This window comes from Hemitrygon akajei, chromosome 2 (genome assembly GCF_048418815.1).
Source record: "Hemitrygon akajei chromosome 2, sHemAka1.3, whole genome shotgun sequence".
Lineage (NCBI taxonomy): Eukaryota > Metazoa > Chordata > Chondrichthyes > Myliobatiformes > Dasyatidae > Hemitrygon > Hemitrygon akajei.
The window spans coordinates 193,688,077-193,711,276 of record NC_133125.1 but is presented as its reverse complement, the minus strand read 5'-3'; the positions used below and the strand labels follow the sequence as shown (position 1 = coordinate 193,711,276).

Below are 23,200 nucleotides of genomic sequence, written 5' to 3'. Positions count from 1 at the left end.
AGCGTGTTCACTGTTGGGGTGACAAAGTTGTTCAGTATTAGAGAGTTTTCAGTGTTGGGGAGATACGGTTGTTCAGTATTAGAGAGTGTTCAGTGTTGGGGTGACACGGTTGTTCAGTATTAGAGAGTGTTCAGTGTTGGGGTGACACTGTTGTTCAGTATTACTGAGTGTTCAGTGTTGGGGTGACATTGTTGTTCATTATTAGAGAGTGTTCAAAGTTTGCGTGACACAGTAGCTCTGAATTAGAGCGTTTTCAGTGTTGGTCTGACACGGTTGTTCAGTATTGGTGTGTTCAGTGTTGGGTTGACATGATTGTTCAGTATTAGAGAGTGTTCAGTGTTGGGGTGACACGGTTGTTCAGTATTAGTGAGTGTTCTGTGTTGAGGTGACACGGATGTTCAATATTAGGGCTCAGTGTTCAGTGTTGGGGAGACACTGTTGTTCAATATTAGTGAGTGTTCAGTGTTGGGGTGACACGGTTGTTCAGTATTAGAGTGTGTTCAATGTTGAGGTGACACTGTTTTTCAGTTTTAGGGAGTGTTATGTGTTGGGGTGATTTTGTTGTTCAGTATTAGAGAATTTTAAATGTTGGGGTGACACGGTTGTTTAGTATTAGCGAGTTTTCAGTGTTGAGGTGACAAGGTTGTTTAGTATTACAGAGTGTTCAGTGTTGTGGTGACTGGGTTGTTCAATTTTAGGGCTCTGTGTTCAGTGTTGGGGAGGCACGGTTGTTCAGTATTAGAGTGTGTTCAGTGTTGGGGTGACTGCGTTGTTCAGTATTAGGTCTCAGTGTTCAGTGTTGGGGTGACACGGTTGTTCAGTATTACCGAGTGTTCAGTGTTGAGGTGACACGGTTGTTCAGTATTAGAGAGTGTTCAGTGTTGGGGTGACTGCGTTGTTCAGTATTAGGTCTCAGTGTTCAGTGTTGGGGTGACACGATTGTTCAGTATTAGAGAGTGTTCAGTGTTGGGGTGACACGGTTGTTCAGTATTACCGAGTGTTCAGTGCTGAGTTGACACAGTTGTTCAGTATTAGGGAGTGTTCAGTGTTGGGGTGACATATTTGTTCAGTATTAGAGCTTTGTGTTCAGTGTTGGTGTGACACAGTTGTTTAGTATTCCAGAGTATTCAGTGTTGGGGTGACACGGTTGTTCAGTATTAGTGTGTTCAGTGTTGGGTTGACATGATTGTTCAGTATTAGAGAGTGTTCAGTGTTGGGGTGACACGGCTGTTCAGTATTAGGGAGTGTTCAGTTTTGGGGTGACACGGTTGTTCATTAACAGAGCGTGTTCAGTGTTGTGGTGACATGGTTCTTCAGTATTACTGCTCAGTGTTCAGTGTTGGGGTGACACGGTTGTTCAGTATTCGGGCTCAGTGTTCAGTGTTGTGGTGACACAGTTGTTCATTATTAGAGAGTGTTCAGTGTTGGGGTGACACGGTTGTTCAGTATAACAGAGTTTTCAGTGTTGGGGTGACACAGCTGTTCAGTGTTAGAGTGTGTTATGTGTTGGGGTGATGCAGTTGTTCAGTATTAGTGAGTGTTCTGCGTTGGGGTGACACAGTTGTTCAGTTGAACAGAGTGTTCAGTGTTGAGGTGACACAGTTGTTCAGTATTAGAGAGTGTTCAGTGTTGGGGTGACATGGTTGTTCAGTATTTGAGTGTGTTCAGTGTTGTGGTGACACTGCTGTTGAGTATTAGAGAGTTTTCAGTGTTGGGGATTCACTGTTATTCAGTATTACAGAGTGTTCAGTGCTGAGGTGACAAGGTTGTTCAGTATTGGAGAGTGTTCGGTGTTGGGGTGACATGGTTGTTCAGTATTTGAGTGTGTTCTGTGTTGGGGTGACACGGTTGTTCAGTATTACTGTTCAGTGTTCAGTGTTGGTGTGACACGGTTGTTCAGTATTAGGGCTCAGTGTTCAGTGTTGGGGTGACACGGTTGTTCAGTATAACAGAGTTTTCAGTGTTGGGGTGACACAGCTGTTCAGTGTTAGAGAGTGTTATGTGTTGGGGTGACACGGTTGTTCAGTATTAGAGAGTGTTTACTGTTGGGGTGATACGGTTTTTCATTATCAGAGAGTGTTCAGTGTTGGGGTGACACGGTTGTTCAGCAATATTGAGTTTTCAGTGTTGGTGTAATACAGTTGTTCTATATTAGAGCGTGTTCACTGTTGGGGTGACAAAGTTGTTCAGTATTAGAGAGTTTTCAGTGTTGGGGAGATACGGTTGTTCAGTATTAGAGAGTGTTCAGTGTTGGGGTGACACGGTTGTTCAGTATTAGAGAGTGTTCAGTGTTGGGGCGACACGGTTGTTCAGTATTACTGAGTGTTCAGTGTTGGGGTGACATTGTTTATCATTATTAGAGAGTGTTCAAAGTTTGCGTGACACAGTAGCTCTGAATTGGAGCGTCTTCAGTGTTGGTCTGACACGGTTGTTCAGTATTAGTGTGTTCAGGGTTGGGTTGACATGATTGTTCAGTATTAGAGAGTGTTCAGTGTTGGGGTGACACGGTTGTTCAGTATTAGTGAGTGTTCTGTGTTGGGGTGACACGGATGTTCAATATTAGGGCTCAGTGTTCAGTGTTGGGGAGACACTGTTGTTCAATATTAGTGAGTGTTCAGTGTTGGGGTGACACGGTTGTTCAGTATTAGAGTGTGTTCAATGTTGAGGTGACACTGTTTTTCAGTTTTAGGGAGTGTTAAGTGTTGGGGTGATTTGGTTGTTCAGTATTAGAGAATTCTAAATGTTGGGGTGACACGGTTGTTTAGTATTAGCGAGTTTTCAGTGTTGAGGTGACAAGGTTGTTTAGTATTACAGAGTGTTCAGTGTTGTGGTGACTGGGTTGTTCAATTTTAGGGCTCTGTGTTCAGTGTTGGGGAGGCACGGTTGTTCAGTATTAGAGTGTGTTCAGTGTTGGGGTGACTGCGTTGTTCAGTATTAGGTCTCAGTGTTCAGTGTTGGGGTGACACGGTTGTTCAGTATTAGAGAGTGTTCAGTGTTGGGGTGACACGGTTGTTCAGTATTACCGAGTGTTCAGTGTTGAGGTGACACGGTTGTTCAGTATTAGAGAGTGTTCAGTGTTGGGGTGACTGCGTTGTTCAGTATTAGGTCTCAGTGTTCAGTGTTGGGGTGACACGGTTGTTCAGTATTAGAGAGTGTTCAGTGTTGGGGTGACACGGTTGTTCAGTATTACCGAGTGTTCAGTGTTGAGGTGACACGGTTGTTCAGTATTAGAGAGTGTTCAGTGTTGGGGTGACTGCGTTGTTCAGTATTAGGTCTCAGTGTTCATTGTTGGGGTGACACTGTTGTTCAGTATTAGAGAGTGTTCAGTGTTGGGGTGACACGGTTGTTCAGTATTACCGAGTGTTCAGTGCTGAGTTGACACAGTTGTTCAGTATTAGGGAGTGTTCAGTGTTGGGGTGACATATTTGTTCAGTATTAGGGCTTTGTGTTCAGTGTTGGTGTGACACAGTTGTTTAGTATTCCAGAGTATTCAGTGTTGGGGTGACACGGCTGTTCAGTATTAGGGAGTTTTCAGTTGTGGGGTGACACGGTTGTTCATTAACAGAGAGTGTTCAGTGTTGGGGTGACATGGTTGTTCAGTATTACTGTTCTGTGTTCAGTGTTGGTGCGACACGGTTGTTCAGTATTAGGGCTCAGTGTTCAGTGTTGGGGTGACACGGTTGTTCAGTATAGCAGAGTTTTCAGTGTTGGGGAGACACAGCTGTTCAGTGTTAGAGAGTGTTATGTGTTGGGGTGATGCAGTTGTTCAGTATTAGTGAGTGTTTACTGTTGGGGTGATACGGTTTTTCATTATCAGAGAGTGTTCAGTGTTGGGGTGACACGGTTGTTCAGCAATATTGAGTTTTCAGTGTTGGTGTAATACAGTTGTTCTATATTAGAGCGTGTTCACTGTTGGGGTGACAAAGTTGTTCAGTATTAGAGAGTTTTCAGTGTTGGGGAGATACGGTTGTTCAGTATTAGAGAGTGTTCAGTGTTGGGGTGACACGGTTGTTCAGTATTAGAGAGTGTTCAGTGTTGGGGTGACACTGTTGTTCAGTATTACTGAGTGTTCAGTGTTGGGGTGACATTGTTGTTCATTATTAGAGAGTGTTCAAAGTTTGCGTGACACAGTAGCTCTGAATTAGAGCGTTTTCAGTGTTGGTCTGACACGGTTGTTCAGTATTGGTGTGTTCAGTGTTGGGTTGACATGATTGTTCAGTATTAGAGAGTGTTCAGTGTTGGGGTGACACGGTTGTTCAGTATTAGTGAGTGTTCTGTGTTGAGGTGACACGGATGTTCAATATTAGGGCTCAGTGTTCAGTGTTGGGGAGACACTGTTGTTCAATATTAGTGAGTGTTCAGTGTTGGGGTGACACGGTTGTTCAGTATTAGAGTGTGTTCAATGTTGAGGTGACACTGTTTTTCAGTTTTAGGGAGTGTTATGTGTTGGGGTGATTTTGTTGTTCAGTATTAGAGAATTTTAAATGTTGGGGTGACACGGTTGTTTAGTATTAGCGAGTTTTCAGTGTTGAGGTGACAAGGTTGTTTAGTATTACAGAGTGTTCAGTGTTGTGGTGACTGGGTTGTTCAATTTTAGGGCTCTGTGTTCAGTGTTGGGGAGGCACGGTTGTTCAGTATTAGAGTGTGTTCAGTGTTGGGGTGACTGCGTTGTTCAGTATTAGGTCTCAGTGTTCAGTGTTGGGGTGACACGGTTGTTCAGTATTACCGAGTGTTCAGTGTTGAGGTGACACGGTTGTTCAGTATTAGAGAGTGTTCAGTGTTGGGGTGACTGCGTTGTTCAGTATTAGGTCTCAGTGTTCAGTGTTGGGGTGACACGATTGTTCAGTATTAGAGAGTGTTCAGTGTTGGGGTGACACGGTTGTTCAGTATTACCGAGTGTTCAGTGCTGAGTTGACACAGTTGTTCAGTATTAGGGAGTGTTCAGTGTTGGGGTGACATATTTGTTCAGTATTAGAGCTTTGTGTTCAGTGTTGGTGTGACACAGTTGTTTAGTATTCCAGAGTATTCAGTGTTGGGGTGACACGGTTGTTCAGTATTAGTGTGTTCAGTGTTGGGTTGACATGATTGTTCAGTATTAGAGTGTGTTCAGTGTTGGGGTGACACTGCTGTTCAGTATTAGGGAGTGTTCAGTTTTGGGGTGACACGGTTGTTCATTAACAGAGCGTGTTCAGTGTTGTGGTGACATGGTTCTTCAGTATTACTGCTCAGTGTTCAGTGTTGGGGTGACACGGTTGTTCAGTATTCGGGCTCAGTGTTCAGTGTTGTGGTGACACAGTTGTTCATTATTAGAGAGTGTTCAGTGTTGGGGTGACACGGTTGTTCAGTATAACAGAGTTTTCAGTGTTGGGGTGACACAGCTGTTCAGTGTTAGAGTGTGTTATGTGTTGGGGTGATGCAGTTGTTCAGTATTAGTGAGTGTTCTGCGTTGGGGTGACACAGTTGTTCAGTTGAACAGAGTGTTCAGTGTTGAGGTGACACAGTTGTTCAGTATTTGAGTGTGTTCAGTGTTGTGGTGACACTGCTGTTGAGTATTAGAGAGTTTTCAGTGTTGGGGATTCACTGTTATTCAGTATTACAGAGTGTTCAGTGCTGAGGTGACAAGGTTGTTCAGTATTGGAGAGTGTTCGGTGTTGGGCTGACATGGTTGTTCAGTATTTGAGTGTGTTCTGTGTTGGGGTGACACGGTTGTTCAGTATTACTGTTCAGTGTTCAGTGTTGGTGTGACACGGTTGTTCAGTATTAGGGCTCAGTGTTCAGTGTTGGGGTGACACGGTTGTTCAGTATAACAGAGTTTTCAGTGTTGGGGTGACACAGCTGTTCAGTGTTAGAGAGTGTTATGTGTTGGGGTGACACGGTTGTTCAGTATTAGAGAGTGTTTACTGTTGGGGTGATACGGTTTTTCAGTTGAACAGAGTGTTCAGTGTTGGGGTGACACAGTTGTTCAGTATTAGAGAGTGTTTACTGTTGGGGTGATACGGTTTTTCATTATCAGAGAGTGTTCAGTGTTGGGGTGACACGGTTGTTCAGCAATATTGAGTTTTCAGTGTTGGTGTAATACAGTTGTTCTATATTAGAGCGTGTTCACTGTTGGGGTGACAAAGTTGTTCAGTATTAGAGAGTTTTCAGTGTTGGGGAGATACGGTTGTTCAGTATTAGAGAGTGTTCAGTGTTGTGGTGACACGGTTGTTCAGTATTAGAGAGTGTTCAGTGTTGGGGTGACACGGTTGTTCAGTATTACTGAGTGTTCAGTGTTGGGGTGACATTGTTGTTCATTATTAGAGAGTGTTCAAAGTTTGCGTGACACAGTAGCTCTGAATTGGAGCGTCTTCAGTGTTGGTCTGACACGGTTGTTCAGTATTAGTGTGTTCAGTGTTGGGTTGACATGATTGTTCAGTATTAGAGAGTGTTCAGTGTTGGGGTGACACGGTTGTTCAGTATTAGTGAGTGTTCTGTGTTGGGGTGACACGGATGTTCAATATTAGGGCTCAGTGTTCAGTGTTGGGGAGACACTGTTGTTCAATATTAGTGAGTGTTCAGTGTTGGGGTGACACGGTTGTTCAGTATTAGAGTGTGTTCAATGTTGAGGTGACACTGTTTTTCAGTTTTAGGGAGTGTTAAGTGTTGGGGTGATTTGGTTGTTCAGTATTAGAGAATTTTAAATGTTGGGGTGACACGGTTGTTTAGTATTAGCGAGTTTTCAGTGTTGAGGTGACAAGGTTGTTTAGTATTACAGAGTGTTCAGTGTTGTGGTGACTGGGTTGTTCAATTTTAGGGCTCTGTGTTTAGTGTTGGGGAGGCACGGTTGTTCAGTATTAGAGTGTGTTCAGTGTTGGGGTGACTGCGTTGTTCAGTATTAGGTCTCAGTGTTCAGTGTTGGGGTGACACGGTTGTTCAGTATTAGAGAGTGTTCAGTGTTGGGGTGACACGGTTGTTCAGTATTACCGAGTGTTCAGTGTTGAGGTGACACGGTTGTTCAGTATTAGAGAGTGTTCAGTGTTGGGGTGACTGCGTTGTTCAGTATTAGGTCTCAGTGTTCATTGTTGGGGTGACACGGTTGTTCATTATTAGAGAGTGTTCAGTGTTGGGGTGACACGGTTGTTCAGTATTACCGAGTGTTCAGTGCTGAGTTGACACAGTTGTTCAGTATTAGGGAGTGTTCAGTGTTGGGGTGACATATTTGTTCAGTATTAGGGCTTTGTGTTCAGTGTTGGTGTGACACAGTTGTTTAGTATTCCAGAGTATTCAGTGTTGGGGTGACACGGCTGTTCAGTATTAGGGAGTTTTCAGTTGTGGGGTGACACGGTTGTTCATTAACAGAGAGTGTTCAGTGTTGGGGTGACATGGTTGTTCAGTATTACTGTTCTGTGTTCAGTGTTGGTGCGACACGGTTGTTCAGTATTAGGGCTCAGTGTTCAGTGTTGGGGTGACACGGTTGTTCAGTATAGCAGAGTTTTCAGTGTTGGGGAGACACAGCTGTTCAGTGTTAGAGAGTGTTATGTGTTGGGGTGATGCAGTTGTTCAGTATTAGTGAGTGTTTACTGTTGGGGTGATACGGTTTTTCATTATCAGAGAGTGTTCAGTGTTGGGGTGACACGGTTGTTCAGCAATATTGAGTTTTCAGTGTTGGTGTAATACAGTTGTTCTATATTAGAGCGTGTTCACTGTTGGGGTGACAAAGTTGTTCAGTATTAGAGAGTTTTCAGTGTTGGGGAGATACGGTTCTTCAGTATTAGAGAGTGTTCAGTGTTGGGGTGACACGGTTGTTCAGTATTAGAGAGTGTTCAGTGTTGGGGTGACACTGTTGTTCAGTATTACTGAGTGTTCAGTGTTGGGGTGACATTGTTGTTCATTATTAGAGAGTGTTCAAAGTTTGCGTGACACAGTAGCTCTGAATTAGAGCGTTTTCAGTGTTGGTCTGACACGGTTGTTCAGTATTGGTGTGTTCAGTGTTGGGTTGACATGATTGTTCAGTATTAGAGAGTGTTCAGTGTTGGGGTGACACGGTTGTTCAGTATTAGTGAGTGTTCTGTGTTGAGGTGACACGGATGTTCAATATTAGGGCTCAGTGTTCAGTGTTGGGGAGACACTGTTGTTCAATATTAGTGAGTGTTCAGTGTTGGGGTGACACGGTTGTTCAGTATTAGAGTGTGTTCAATGTTGAGGTGACACTGTTTTTCAGTTTTAGGGAGTGTTATGTGTTGGGGTGATTTTGTTGTTCAGTATTAGAGAATTTTAAATGTTGGGGTGACACGGTTGTTTAGTATTAGCGAGTTTTCAGTGTTGAGGTGACAAGGTTGTTTAGTATTACAGAGTGTTCAGTGTTGTGGTGACTGGGTTGTTCAATTTTAGGGCTCTGTGTTCAGTGTTGGGGAGGCACGGTTGTTCAGTATTAGAGTGTGTTCAGTGTTGGGGTGACTGCGTTGTTCAGTATTAGGTCTCAGTGTTCAGTGTTGGGGTGTCACGGTTGTTCAGTATTAGAGAGTGTTCAGTGTTGGGGTGACACGGTTGTTCAGTATTACCGAGTGTTCAGTGTTGAGGTGACACGGTTGTTCAGTATTAGAGATTGTTCAGTGTTGGGGTGACTGCGTTGTTCAGTATTAGGTCTCAGTGTTCAGTGTTGGGGTGACACGGTTGTTCAGTATTAGAGAGTGTTCAGTGTTGGGGTGACACGGTTGTTCAGTATTACCGAGTGTTCAGTGCTGAGTTGACACAGTTGTTCAGTATTAGGGAGTGTTCAGTGTTGGGGTGACATGGTTGTTCAGTATTACTGTTCTGTGTTCAGTGTTGGTGCGGCACGGTTATTCAGTATTAGGGCTCAGTGTTCAGTGTTGGGGTGACACGGTTGTTCAGTATAGCAGAGTTTTCAGTGTTGGGGTGACACAGCTGTTCAGTGTTAGAGAGTGTTATTTGTTGGGGTGATGCAGTTGTTCAGTATTAGTGAGTGTTCTGCGTTGGGGTGACACAGTTGTTCAGTATAACAGAGTGTTCAGTGTTGAGGTGACACCATTGTTCAGTATTTGAGTGTGTTCAGTGTTGGGGTGACACTGCTGTTGAGTATTAGAGAGTTTTCAGTGTTGGGGAGTCACGGTTATTCAGTATTACAGAGTGTTCAGTGCTGAGGTGACACGGTTGTTCAGTATTGGAGAGTGTTCAGTGTTGGGGTGACATGGGTATTCAGTATTTGAGTGTGTTCTCTGTTGGGGTGACACGGCTGTTCAGTATTAGGGAGTGTTCAGTTTTGGGGTGACACGGTTGTTCATTAACAGAGCGTGTTCAGTGTTGGGGTGACATGGTTGTTCAGTATTACTGTTCAGTGTTCAGTGTTGGTGTGACACGGTTGTTCAGTATTAGGGCTCAGTGTTCAGTGTTGGGGTGACACGGTTGTTCACTATTAGAGAGTGTTCAGTGTTGGGGTGACACGGTTGTTCAGTATTAGGGCTCAGTGTTCAGTGTTGGGGTGACACGGTTGTTCACTATTAGAGAGTGTTCAGTGTTGGGGTGACACGGTTGTTCAGCAATATTGAGTGTTCAGTGTTGTGGTGACACAGTTGTTCATTATTAGAGAGTGTTCAGTGTTGGGGTGACACGGTTGTTCAGTATTAGTGTTTACTGTTGGGGTGATACGGTTGTTCATTATCAGAGAGTGTTCAGTGTTGGGGTGACACAGTTGTTCAGCAATATTGAGTGTTCAGTGTTGGTGTAATACAGTTGATCTATATTAGAGCGTGTTCACTGTTGGGGTGGCAAAGTTGTTCAGTATTAGAGAGTTTTCAGTGTGGGGGAGATACGGTTGTTCAGTATTACAGAGTGGTCAGTGTTGAGGTGACACGGTTGTTCAGTATTAGAGAGTGTTCAGTGTTGGGGTGACATGGTTGTTCAGTATTAGAGAGTGTTCAAAGTTTGTGTGACACAGTAGCTCAGTATTGGAGTGTCTTCAGTTTTGGTCTGACACGGTTGTTCAGTATTAGTGTGTTCAGTGTTGGGGTGACATGATTGTTCAGTATTAGAGAGTGTTCAGTGTTGGGGTGACTCAGTTGTTCAGTATTAGTGAGTGTTCTGTGTTGGGGTGACACGGTTGTTCAGTGCTGGGGTGACACGGTTGTTCAACATTAGGGCTCAGTGTTCAGTGTTGGGGAGACACTGTTGTTCAATATTAGTGAATGTTCAGTGTTGGGGTGACACGGTTGTTCAGTATTAGAGAGTGTTCAAAGTTTGCATGACACAGTAGCTCAATATTGGAGCGTCTTCAGTGTTGGTCTGACACAGTTGTTCAGTATTAGTGTGTTCAGTGTTGGGGTGACAGGATTGTTCAGTATTAGAGAGTGTTCAGTTTTGGGGTGACACGGTTGTTCAGTATAACAGAGTTTTCAGTGTTGGGGTGACACAGCTGTTCAGTGTTAGAGGGTGTTATTTGTTGGGGTGATGCAGTTGTTCAGTATTAGTGAGTGTTCTGCGTTGGGGTGACACAGTTGTTCAGTATAACAGAGTGTTCAGTGTTGAGGTGACACCATTGTTCAGTATTTGAGTGTGTTCAGTGTTGGGGTGACACTGCTGTTGAGTATTAGAGAGTTTTCAGTGTTGGGGAGTCACGGTTATTCAGTATTACAGAGTGTTCAGTGCTGAGGTGACACGGTTGTTCAGTATTGGAGAGTGTTCAGTGTTGGGGTGACATGGTTATTCAGTATTTGAGTGTGTTCTCTGTTGGGGTGACACGGCTGTTCAGTATTAGGGAGTGTTCAGTTTTGGGGTGACACGGTTGTTCATTAACAGAGCGTGTTCAGTGTTGGGGTGACATGGTTGTTCAGTATTACTGTTCAGTGTTCAGTGTTGGTGTGACACGGTTGTTCAGTATTAGGGCTCAGTGTTCAGTGTTGGGGTGACACGGTTGTTCACTATTAGAGAGTGTTCAGTGTTGGGGTGACACGGTTGTTCAGCAATATTGAGTGTTCAGTGTTGTGGTGACACAGTTGTTCATTATTAGAGAGTGTTCAGTGTTGGGGTGACACGGTTGTTCAGTATTAGTGTTTACTGTTGGGGTGATACGGTTGTTCATTATCAGAGAGTGTTCAGTGTTGGGGTGACACAGTTGTTCAGCAATATTGAGTGTTCAGTGTTGGTGTAATACAGTTGATCTATATTAGAGCGTGTTCACTGTTGGGGTGGCAAAGTTGTTCAGTATTAGAGAGTTTTCAGTGTGGGGGAGATACGGTTGTTCAGTATTACAGAGTGGTCAGTGTTGAGGTGACACGGTTGTTCAGTATTAGAGAGTGTTCAGTGTTGGGGTGACATGGTTGTTCAGTATTAGAGAGTGTTCAAAGTTTGTGTGACACAGTAGCTCAGTATTGGAGTGTCTTCAGTTTTGGTCTGACACGGTTGTTCAGTATTAGTGTGTTCAGTGTTGGGGTGACATGATTGTTCAGTATTAGAGAGTGTTCAGTGTTGGGGTGACTCAGTTGTTCAGTATTAGTGAGTGTTCTGTGTTGGGGTGACACGGTTGTTCAGTGCTGGGGTGACACGGTTGTTCAACATTAGGGCTCAGTGTTCAGTGTTGGGGAGACACTGTTGTTCAATATTAGTGAATGTTCAGTGTTGGGGTGACACGGTTGTTCAGTATTAGAGAGTGTTCAAAGTTTGCATGACACAGTAGCTCAATATTGGAGCGTCTTCAGTGTTGGTCTGACACAGTTGTTCAGTATTAGTGTGTTCAGTGTTGGGGTGACAGGATTGTTCAGTATTAGAGAGTGTTCAGTGTTGGGGTGACACGGTTGTTCAGTATAACAGAGTTTTCAGTGTTGGGGTGACACAGCTGTTCAGTGTTAGAGGGTGTTATTTGTTGGGGTGATGCAGTTGTTCAGTATTAGTGAGTGTTCTGCGTTGGGGTGACACAGTTGTTCAGTATAACAGAGTATTCAGTGTTGAGGTGACACGGTTGTTCAGTATTTGAGTGTGTTCAGTGTTGGGGTGACACTGCTGTTGAGTATTAGAGAGTTTTCAGTGTTGGGGAGTCACGGTTATTCAGTATTACAGAGTGTTCAGTGCTGAGGTGACACGGTTGTTCAGTATTGGAGAGTGTTCAGTGTTGGGGTGACATGGTTATTCAGTATTTGAGTGTGTTCTCTGTTGGGGTGACACGGCTGTTCAGTATTAGGGAGTGTTCAGTTTTGGGGTGACACGGTTGTTCATTAACAGAGCGTGTTCAGTGTTGGGGTGACATGGTTGTTCAGTATTACTGTTCAGTGTTCAGTGTTGGTGTGACACGGTTGTTCAGTATTAGGGCTCAGTGTTCAGTGTTGGGGTGACACGGTTGTTCACTATTAGAGAGTGTTCAGTGTTGGGGTGACACGGTTGTTCAGCAATATTGAGTGTTCAGTGTTGTGGTGACACAGTTGTTCATTATTAGAGAGTGTTCAGTGTTGGGGTGACACGGTTGTTCAGTATTAGTGTTTACTGTTGGGGTGATACGGTTGTTCATTATCAGAGAGTGTTCAGTGTTGGGGTGACACAGTTGTTCAGCAATATTGAGTGTTCAGTGTTGGTGTAATACAGTTGATCTATATTAGAGCGTGTTCACTGTTGGGGTGGCAAAGTTGTTCAGTATTAGAGAGTTTTCAGTGTGGGGGAGATACGGTTGTTCAGTATTACAGAGTGGTCAGTGTTGAGGTGACACGGTTGTTCAGTATTAGAGAGTGTTCAGTGTTGGGGTGACATGGTTGTTCAGTATTAGAGAGTGTTCAAAGTTTGTGTGACACAGTAGCTCAGTATTGGAGTGTCTTCAGTTTTGGTCTGACACGGTTGTTCAGTATTAGTGTGTTCAGTGTTGGGGTGACATGATTGTTCAGTATTAGAGAGTGTTCAGTGTTGAGGTGACTCAGTTGTTCATTATTAGTGAGTTTTCTGTGTTGGGGTGACACGGTTGTTCAGTGCTGGGGTGACACGGTTGTTCAACATTAGGGCTCAGTGTTCAGTGTTGGGGAGACACTGTTGTTCAATATTAGTGAATGTTCAGTGTTGGGGTGACACGGTTGTTCAGTATTAGAGAGTGTTCAAAGTTTGCATGACACAGTAGCTCAATATTGGAGCGTCTTCAGTGTTGGTCTGACACAGTTGTTCAGTATTAGTGTGTTCAGTGTTGGGGTGACATGATTGTTCAGTATTAGAGAGTGTTCAGTGTTGGGGTGACACGGTTGTTCAGTATAACAGAGTTTTCAGTGTTGGGGTGACACAGCTGTTCAGTGTTAGAGAGTGTTATTTGTTGGGGTGATGCAGTTGTTCAGTATTAGTGAGTGTTCTGCGTTGGGGTGACACAGTTGTTCAGTATAACAGAGTGTTCAGTGTTGGGGTGACACAGTTGTTCAGCAATATTGAGTGTTCAGTGTTGGTGTAATACAGTTGATCTATATTAGAGCGTGTTCACTGTTGGGGTGGCAAAGTTGTTCAGTATTAGAGAGTTTTCAGTGTGGGGGAGATACGGTTGTTCAGTATTACAGAGTGATCAGTGTTGAGGTGACACGGTTGTTCAGTATTAGAGAGTGTTCAGTGTTGGGGTGACATGGTTGTTCAGTATTAGAGAGTGTTCAAAGTTTGTGTGACACAGTAGCTCAGTATTGGAGTGTCTTCAGTTTTGGTCTGACACGGTTGTTCAGTATTAGTGTGTTCAGTGTTGGGGTGACATGATTGTTCAGTATTAGAGAGTGTTCAGTGTTGAGGTGACTCAGTTGTTCATTATTAGTGAGTGTTCTGTGTTGGGGTGACACGGTTGTTCAGTGCTGGGGTGACACGGTTGTTCAACGTTAGGGCTCAGTGTTCAGTGTTGGGGAGACACTGTTGTTCAATATTAGTGAATGTTCAGTGTTGGGGTGACACGGTTGTTCAGTATTAGAGAGTGTTCAAAGTTTGCATGACACAGTAGCTCAATATTGGAGCGTCTTCAGTGTTGGTCTGACACAGTTGTTCAGTATTAGTGTGTTCAGTGTTGGGGTGACATGATTGTTCAGTATTAGAGAGTGTTCAGTGTTGGGGTGACACGGTTGTTCAGTATAACAGAGTTTTCAGTGTTGGGGTGACACAGCTGTTCAGTGTTAGAGAGTGTTATTTGTTGGGGTGATGCAGTTGTTCAGTATTAGTGAGTGTTCTGCGTTGGGGTGACTCTGCTGTTGAGTATTAGAGAGTTTTCAGTGTTGGGGAGTCACGGTTATTCAGTATTACAGAGTGTTCAGTGCTGAGGTGACACGGTTGTTCAGTATTGGAGAGTGTTCAGTGTTGGGGTGACATGGTTATTCAGTATTTGAGTGTGTTCTCTGTTGGGGTGACACGGCTGTTCAGTATTAGGGAGTGTTCAGTTTTGGGGTGACACGGTTGTTCATTAACAGAGCGTGTTCAGTGTTGGGGTGACATGGTTGTTCAGTATTACTGTTCAGTGTTCAGTGTTGGTGTGACACGGTTGTTCAGTATTAGGGCTCAGTGTTCAGTGTTGGGGTGACACGGTTGTTCACTATTAGAGAGTGTTCAGTGTTGGGGTGACACGGTTGTTCAGCAATATTGAGTGTTCAGTGTTGTGGTGACACAGTTGTTCATTATTAGAGAGTGTTCAGTGTTGGGGTGACACGGTTGTTCAGTATTAGTGTTTACTGTTGGGGTGATACGGTTGTTCATTATCAGAGAGTGTTCAGTGTTGGGGTGACACAGTTGTTCAGCAATATTGAGTGTTCAGTGTTGGTGTAATACAGTTGATCTATATTAGAGCGTGTTCACTGTTGGGGTGGCAAAGTTGTTCAGTATTAGAGAGTTTTCAGTGTGGGGGAGATACGGTTGTTCAGTATTACAGAGTGGTCAGTGTTGAGGTGACACGGTTGTTCAGTATTAGAGAGTGTTCAGTGTTGGGGTGACATGGTTGTTCAGTATTAGAGAGTGTTCAAAGTTTGTGTGACACAGTAGCTCAGTATTGGAGTGTCTTCAGTTTTGGTCTGACACGGTTGTTCAGTATTAGTGTGTTCAGTGTTGGGGTGACATGATTGTTCAGTATTAGAGAGTGTTCAGTGTTGAGGTGACTCAGTTGTTCATTATTAGTGAGTGTTCTGTGTTGGGGTGACACGGTTGTTCAGTGCTGGGGTGACACGGTTGTTCAACATTAGGGCTCAGTGTTCAGTGTTGGGGAGACACTGTTGTTCAATATTAGTGAATGTTCAGTGTTGGGGTGACACGGTTGTTCAGTATTAGAGAGTGTTCAAAGTTTGCATGACACAGTAGCTCAATATTGGAGCGTCTTCAGTGTTGGTCTGACACAGTTGTTCAGTATTAGTGTGTTCAGTGTTGGGGTGACATGATTGTTCAGTATTAGAGAGTGTTCAGTGTTGGGGTGACACGGTTGTTCAGTATAACAGAGTTTTCAGTGTTGGGGTGACACAGCTGTTCAGTGTTAGAGAGTGTTATTTGTTGGGGTGATGCAGTTGTTCAGTATTAGTGAGTGTTCTGCGTTGGGGTGACACAGTTGTTCAGTATAACAGAGTGTTCAGTGTTGAGGTGACACGGTTGTTCAGTATTTGAGTGTGTTCAGTGTTGGGGTGACACTGCTGTTGAGTATTAGAGAGTTTTCAGTGTTGGGGAGTCACGGTTATTCAGTATTACAGAGTGTTCAGTGTTGAGGTGACACGGTTGTTCAGTATTGGAGAGTGTTCAGTGTTGGGGTGACATGGTTATTCAGTATTTGAGTGTGTTCTCTGTTGGGGTGACACGGCTGTTCAGTATTAGGGAGTGTTCAGTTTTGGGGTGACACGGCTGTTGATTAACAGAGCGTGTTCAGTGTTGGGGTGACATGGTTGTTCAGTATTACTGTTCAGTGTTCAGTGTTGGTGTGACACGGTTGTTCAGTATTAGGGCTCAGTGTTCAGTGTTGGGGTGACACGGTTGTTCACTATTAGAGAGTGTTCAGTGTTGGTCTGACACAGTTGTTCAGTATTAGTGTGTTCAATGTTGGGGTGACATGATTGTTCAGTAATAGAGAGTGTTCAGTGTTGGGGTGACACGGTTGTTCAGTATTACCGAGTGTTCAGTGTTGAGGTGACACGGTTGTTCAGTATTAGAGAGTGTTCAGTGTTGGGGTGACTGCGTTGTTCAGTATTAGGTCTCAGTGTTCAGTGTTGGGGTGACAAGGTTGTTCAGTATTAGAGAGTGTTCAGTGTTGGGGTGACACGGTTGTTCAGTATTACCGAGTGTTCAGTGCTGAGTTGACACAGTTGTTCAGTATTAGGGAGTGTTCAGTGTTGTGGTGACTGGGTTGTTCAATTTTAGGGCTCTGTGTTCAGTGTTGGGGAGGCACGGTTGTTCAGTATTAGAGTGTGTTCAGTGTTGGGGTGACTGCGTTGTTCAGTATTAGGTCTCAGTGTTCAGTGTTGGGGTGACACGGTTGTTCAGTATTAGAGAGTGTTCAGTGTTGGGGTGACACGGTTGTTCAGTATTACCGAGTGTTCAGTGTTGAGGTGACACGGTTGTTCAGTATTAGAGAGTGTTCAGTGTTGGGGTGACTGCGTTGTTCAGTATTAGTGAGTGTTCTGTGTTGGGGTGACACGGTTGTTCAGTGCTGGGGTGACACGGTTGTTCAACATTAGGGCTCAGTGTTCAGTGTTGGGGAGACACTGTTGTTCAATATTAGTGAATGTTCAGTGTTGGGTTGACACGGTTGTTCAGTATTAGAGAGTGTTCAAAGTTTGCATGACACAGTAGCTCAATATTGGAGCGTCTTCAGTGTTGGTCTGACACAGTTGTTCAGTATTAGTGTGTTCAGTGTTGGGGTGACATGATTGTTCAGTATTAGAGAGTGTTCAGTGTTGGGGTGACACGGTTGTTCTGTATAACAGAGTTTTCAGTGTTGGGGTGACACAGCTGTTCAGTGTTAGAGAGTGTTATTTGTTGGGGTGATGCAGTTGTTCAGTATTAGTGAGTGTTCTGCTTTGGGGTGACACAGTTGTTCAGTATAACAGAGTATTCAGTGTTGAGGTGACACGGTTGTTCAGTATTTGAGTGTGTTCAGTGTTGGGGTGACTCAGTTGTTCAGTATTAGTGAGTGTTCTGTGTTGGGGTGACACGGTTGTTCAGTGCTGGGGTGACACGGTTGTTCAACATTAGGGCTCAGTGTTCAGTGTTGGGGAGACACTGTTGTTCAATATTAGTGAATGTTCAGTGTTGGGTTGACACGGTTGTTCAGTATTAGAGAGTGTTCAAAGTTTGCATGACACAGTAGCTCAATATTGGAGCGTCTTCAGTGTTGGTCTGACACAGTTGTTCAGTATTAGTGTGTTCAGTGTTGGGGTGACATGATTGTTCAGTATTAGAGAGTGTTCAGTGTTGGGGTGACACGGTTGTTCTGTATAACAGAGTTTTCAGTGTTGGGGTGACACAGCTGTTCAGTGTTAGAGAGTGTTATTTGTTGGGGTGATGCAGTTGTTCAGTATTAGTGAGTGTTCTGCGTTGGGGTGACACAGTTGTTCAGTATAACAGAGTATTCAGTGTTGAGGTGACACGGTTGTTCAGTATTTGAGTGTGTTCAGTGTTGGGGTGACACTGCTGTTGAGTATTAGAGAGTTTTCAGTGTTGGGGAGTCACGGTTATTCAGTATTACAGAGTGTTCAGTGCTGAGGTTTCACGGTTGTTCAGTATTGGAGAGTGTTCAGTGTTGGGGTGACATGGTTATTCAGTATTTGAGTGTGTTCTCTGTTGGGGTGACACGGCTGTTCAGTAGTAGGGAGTGTTCAGTTTTGGGGTGACACGGTTGTTCATTAACAGAGCGTGTTCAGTGTTGGGGTGACATGGTTGTTCAGTATTACTGTTCAGTGTTCAGTGTTGGTGTGACACGGTTGTTCAGTATTAGGGCTCAGTGTTCAGTGTTGGGGTGACACGGTTGTTCACTATTAGAGAGTGTTCAGTGTTGGGGTGACACGGTTGTTCAGTATTAGTGTTTACTGTTGGGGTGATACGGTTGTTCATTATCAGAGAGTGTTCAGTGTTGGGGTGACACAGTTGTTCAGCAATATTGAGTGTTCAGTGTTGGTGTAATACAGTTGATCTATATTAGAGCGTGTTCACTGTTGGGGTGGCAAAGTTGTTCAGTATTAGAGAGTTTTCAGTGTGGGGGAGATACGGTTGTTCAGTATTACAGAGTGGTCAGTGTTGAGGTGACACGGTTGTTCAGTATTAGAGAGTGTTCAGTGTTGGGGTGACATGGTTGTTCAGTATTAGAGAGTGTTCAAAGTTTGTGTGACACAGTAGCTCAGTATTGGAGCGTCTTCAGTTTTGGTCTGACACGGTTGTTCAGTATTAGTGTGTTCAGTGTTGGGGTGACATGATTGTTCAGTATTAGTGAGTGTTCTGTGTTGGGGTGACACGGTTGTTCAGTGCTGGGGTGACACGGTTGTTCAACATTAGGGCTCAGTGTTCAGTGTTGGGGAGACACTGTTGTTCAATATTAGTGAATGTTCAGTGTTGGGGTGACACGATTGTTCAGTATTAGAGAGTGTTCAAAGTTTGCATGACACAGTAGCTCAATATTGGAGCGTCTTCAGTGTTGGTCTGACACAGTTGTTCAGTATTAGTGTGTTCAGTGTTGGGGTGACATGATTGTTCAGTATTAGAGAGTGTTCAGTGTTGGGGTGACACGGTTGTTCAGTATTAGGGCTCAGTGTTCAGTGTTGGGGTGACACGGTTGTTCAGTATAACAGAGTTTTCAGTGTTGGGGTGACACAGCTGTTCAGTGTTAGAGAGTGTTATTTGTTGGGGTGATGCAGTTGTTCAGTATTAGTGAGTGTTCTGCGTTGGGGTGACACAGTTGTTCAGTATAACAGAGTGTTCAGTGTTGAGGTGACACGGTTGTTCAGTATTTGAGTGTGTTCAGTGTTGGGGTGACACTGCTGTTGAGTATTAGAGAGTTTTCAGTGTTGGGGAGTCACGGTTATTCAGTATTACAGAGTGTTCAGTGCTGAGGTGACACGGTTGTTCAGTATTGGAGAGTGTTCAGTGTTGGGGTGACATGGTTGTTCAGTATTTGAGTGTGTTCTCTGTTGGGGTGACACGGCTGTTCAGTATTAGGGAGTGTTCAGTTTTGGGGTGACACGGTTGTTCATTAACAGAGCGTGTTCAGTGTTGGGGTGACATGGTTGTTCAGTATTACTGTTCAGTGTTCAGTGTTGGTGTGACACGGTTGTTCAGTATTAGGGCTCAGTGTTCAGTGTTGGGGTGACACGGTTGTTCACTATTAGAGAGTGTTCAGTGTTGGGGTGACACGGTTGTTCAGCAATATTGAGTGTTCAGTGTTGTGGTGACACAGTTGTTCATTATTAGAGAGTGTTCAGTGTTGGGGTGACACGGTTGTTCAGTATTAGTGTTTACTGTTGGGGTGATACGGTTGTTCATTTTCAGAGAGTGTTCAGTGTTGGGGTGACACAGTTGTTCAGCAATATTGAGTGTTCAGTGTTGGTGTAATACAGTTGATCTATATTAGAGCGTGTTCACTGTTGGGGTGGCAAAGTTGTTCAGTATTAGAGAGTTTTCAGTGTGGGGGAGATACGGTTGTTCAGTATTACAGAGTGGTCAGTGTTGAGGTGACACGGTTGTTCAGTATTAGAGAGTGTTCAGTGTTGGGGTGACATGGTTGTTCAGTATTAGAGAGTGTTCAAAGTTTGTGTGACACAGTAGCTCAGTATTGGAGCGTCTTCAGTTTTGGTCTGACACGGTTGTTCAGTATTAGTGTGTTCAGTGTTGGGGTGACATGATTGTTCAGTATTAGTGAGTGTTCTGTGTTGGGGTGACACGGTTGTTCAGTGCTGGGGTGACACGGTTGTTCAACATTAGGGCTCAGTGTTCAGTGTTGGGGAGACACTGTTGTTCAATATTAGTGAATGTTCAGTGTTGGGGTGACACGGTTGTTCAGTATTAGAGAGTGTTCAAAGTTTGCATGACACAGTAGCTCAATATTGGAGCGTCTTCAGTGTTGGTCTGACACAGTTGTTCAGTATTAGTGTGTTCAGTGTTGGGGTGACATGATTGTTCAGTATTAGAGAGTGTTCAGTGTTGGGGTGACACGGTTGTTCAGTATTAGGGCTCAGTATTCAGTGTTGGGGTGACACGGTTGTTCAGTATAACAGAGTTTTCAGTGTTGGGGTGACACAGCTGTTCAGTGTTAGAGAGTGTTATTTGTTGGGGTGATGCAGTTGTTCAGTATTAGTGAGTGTTCTGCGTTGGGGTGACACAGTTGTTCAGTATAACAGAGTGTTCAGTGTTGAGGTGACACGGTTGTTCAGTATTTGAGTGTGTTCAGTGTTGGGGTGACACTGCTGTTGAGTATTAGAGAGTTTTCAGTGTTGGGGAGTCACGGTTATTCAGTATTACAGAGTGTTCAGTGCTGAGGTGACACGGTTGTTCAGTATTGGAGAGTGTTCAGTGTTGGGGTGACATGGTTGTTCAGTATTTGAGTGTGTTCTCTGTTGGGGTGACACGGCTGTTCAGTATTAGGGAGTGTTCAGTTTTGGGGTGACACGGTTGTTGATTAACAGAGCGTGTTCAGTGTTGGGGTGACATGGTTGTTCAGTATTACTGTTCAGTGTTCAGTGTTGGTGTGACACGGTTGTTCAGTATTAGGGCTCAGTGTTCAGTGTTGGGGTGACACGGTTGTTCACTATTAGAGAGTGTTCAGTGTTGGTCTGACACAGTTGTTCAGTATTAGTGTGTTCAATGTTGGGGTGACATGATTGTTCAGTATTAGAGAGTGTTCAGTGCTGAGTTGACACAGTTGTTCAGTATTAGGGAGTGTTCAGTGTTGTGGTGACTGGGTTGTTCAATTTTAGGGCTCTGTGTTCAGTGTTGGGGAGGCACGGTTGTTCAGTATTAGAGTGTGTTCAGTGTTGGGGTGACTGCGTTGTTCAGTATTAGGTCTCAGTGTTCAGTGTTGGGGTGACACGGTTGTTCAGTATTAGAGAGTGTTCAGTGTTTGGGTGACACGGTTGTTCAGTATTACCGAGTGTTCAGTGTTGAGGTGACACGGTTGTTCAGTATTAGAGAGTGTTCAGTGTTGGGGTGACTGCGTTGTTCAGTATTAGGTCTCAGTGTTCAGTGTTGGGGTGACACGGTTGTTCAGTATTAGAGAGTGTTCAGTGTTGGGGTGACACGGTTGTTCAGTATTACCGAGTGTTCAGTGCTGAGTTGACACAGTTGTTCAGTATTAGGGAGTGTTCAGTGTTGGGGTGACATGGTTGTTCAGTATTACTGTTCTGTGTTCAGTGTTGGTGCGGCACGGTTGTTCAGTATTAGGGCTCAGTGTTCAGTGTTGAGGTGACACGGTTGTTCAGTATAGCAGAGTTTTCAGTGTTGGGGTGACACAGCTGTTCAGTGTTAGAGAGTGTTATTTGTTGGGGTGATGCAGTTGTTCAGTATTAGTGAGTGTTCTGCGTTGGGGTGACACAGTTGTTCAGTATAACAGAGTATTCAGTGTTGAGGTGACACGGTTGTTCAGTATTTGAGTGTGTTCAGTGTTGGGGTGACACTGCTGTTGAGTATTAGAGAGTTTTCAGTGTTGGGGAGTCACGGTTATTCAGTATTACAGAGTGTTCAGTGCTGAGGTGACACGGTTGTTCAGTATTGGAGAGTGTTCAGTGTTGGGGTGACATGGTTATTCAGTATTTGAGTGTGTTCTCTGTTGGGGTGACACGGCTGTTCAGTATTAGGGAGTGTTCAGTTTTGGGGTGACACGGTTGTTCATTAACAGAGCGTGTTCAGTGTTGGGGTGACATGGTTGTTCAGTATTACTGTTCAGTGTTCAGTGTTGGTGTGACACGGTTGTTCAGTATTAGGGCTCAGTGTTCAGTGTTGGGGTGACACGGTTGTTCACTATTAGAGAGTGTTCAGTGTTGGGGTGACACGGTTGTTCAGCAATATTGAGTGTTCAGTGTTGTGGTGACACAGTTGTTCATTATTAGAGAGTGTTCAGTGTTGGGGTGACACGGTTGTTCAGTATTAGTGTTTACTGTTGGGGTGATACGGTTGTTCATTTTCAGAGAGTGTTCAGTGTTGGGGTGACACAGTTGTTCAGCAATATTGAGTGTTCAGTGTTGGTGTAATACAGTTGATCTATATTAGAGCGTGTTCACTGTTGGGGTGGCAAAGTTGTTCAGTATTAGAGAGTTTTCAGTGTGGGGGAGATACGGTTGTTCAGTATTACAGAGTGGTCAGTGTTGAGGTGACACGGTTGTTCAGTATTAGAGAGTGTTCAGTGTTGGGGTGACATGGTTGTTCAGTATTAGAGAGTGTTCAAAGTTTGTGTGACACAGTAGCTCAGTATTGGAGCGTCTTCAGTTTTGGTCTGACACGGTTGTTCAGTATTAGTGTGTTCATTGTTGGGGTGTCATGATTGTTCAGTATTAGTGAGTGTTCTGTGTTGGGGTGACACGGTTGTTCAGTGCTGGGGTGACACGGTTGTTCAACATTAGGGCTCAGTGTTCAGTGTTGGGGAGACACTGTTGTTCAATATTAGTGAATGTTCAGTGTTGGGGTGACACGGTTGTTCAGTATTAGAGAGTGTTCAAAGTTTGCATGACACAGTAGCTCAATATTGGAGCGTCTTCAGTGTTGGTCTGACACAGTTGTTCAGTATTAGTGTGTTCAGTGTTGGGGTGACATGATTGTTCAGTATTAGAGAGTGTTCAGTGTTGGGGTGACACGGTTGTTCAGTATTAGGGCTCAGTGTTCAGTGTTGGGGTGACACGGTTGTTCAGTATAACAGAGTTTTCAGTGTTGGGGTGACACAGCTGTTCAGTGTTAGAGAGTGTTATTTGTTGGGGTGATGCAGTTGTTCAGTATTAGTGAGTGTTCTGCGTTGGGGTGACACAGTTGTTCAGTATAACAGAGTGTTCAGTGTTGAGGTGACACGGTTGTTCAGTATTTGAGTGTGTTCAGTGTTGGGGTGACACTGCTGTTGAGTATTAGAGAGTTTTCAGTGTTGGGGAGTCACGGTTATTCAGTATTACAGAGTGTTCAGTGCTGAGGTGACACGGTTGTTCAGTATTGGAGAGTGTTCAGTGTTGGGGTGACACAGTTGTTCATTATTAGAGAGTGTTCAGTGTTGGGGTGACACGGTTGTTCAGTATTAGAGAGTGTTCAGTGTTGGGGTGACACGGTTGTTCAGTATTACCGAGTGTTC

The 23,200-nt window shown here is 44.2% G+C and overlaps 1 protein-coding gene across 1 annotated transcript in view; it reads right to left on the bottom strand.

Moving 5' to 3' along the window:
* The window catches only part of LOC140738143 (proline-rich transmembrane protein 1-like), a 352,694-nt gene that overhangs the window by 77,784 nt on the left and 251,710 nt on the right, over nucleotides 1-23,200 (bottom strand). The window lies entirely within an intron of this gene.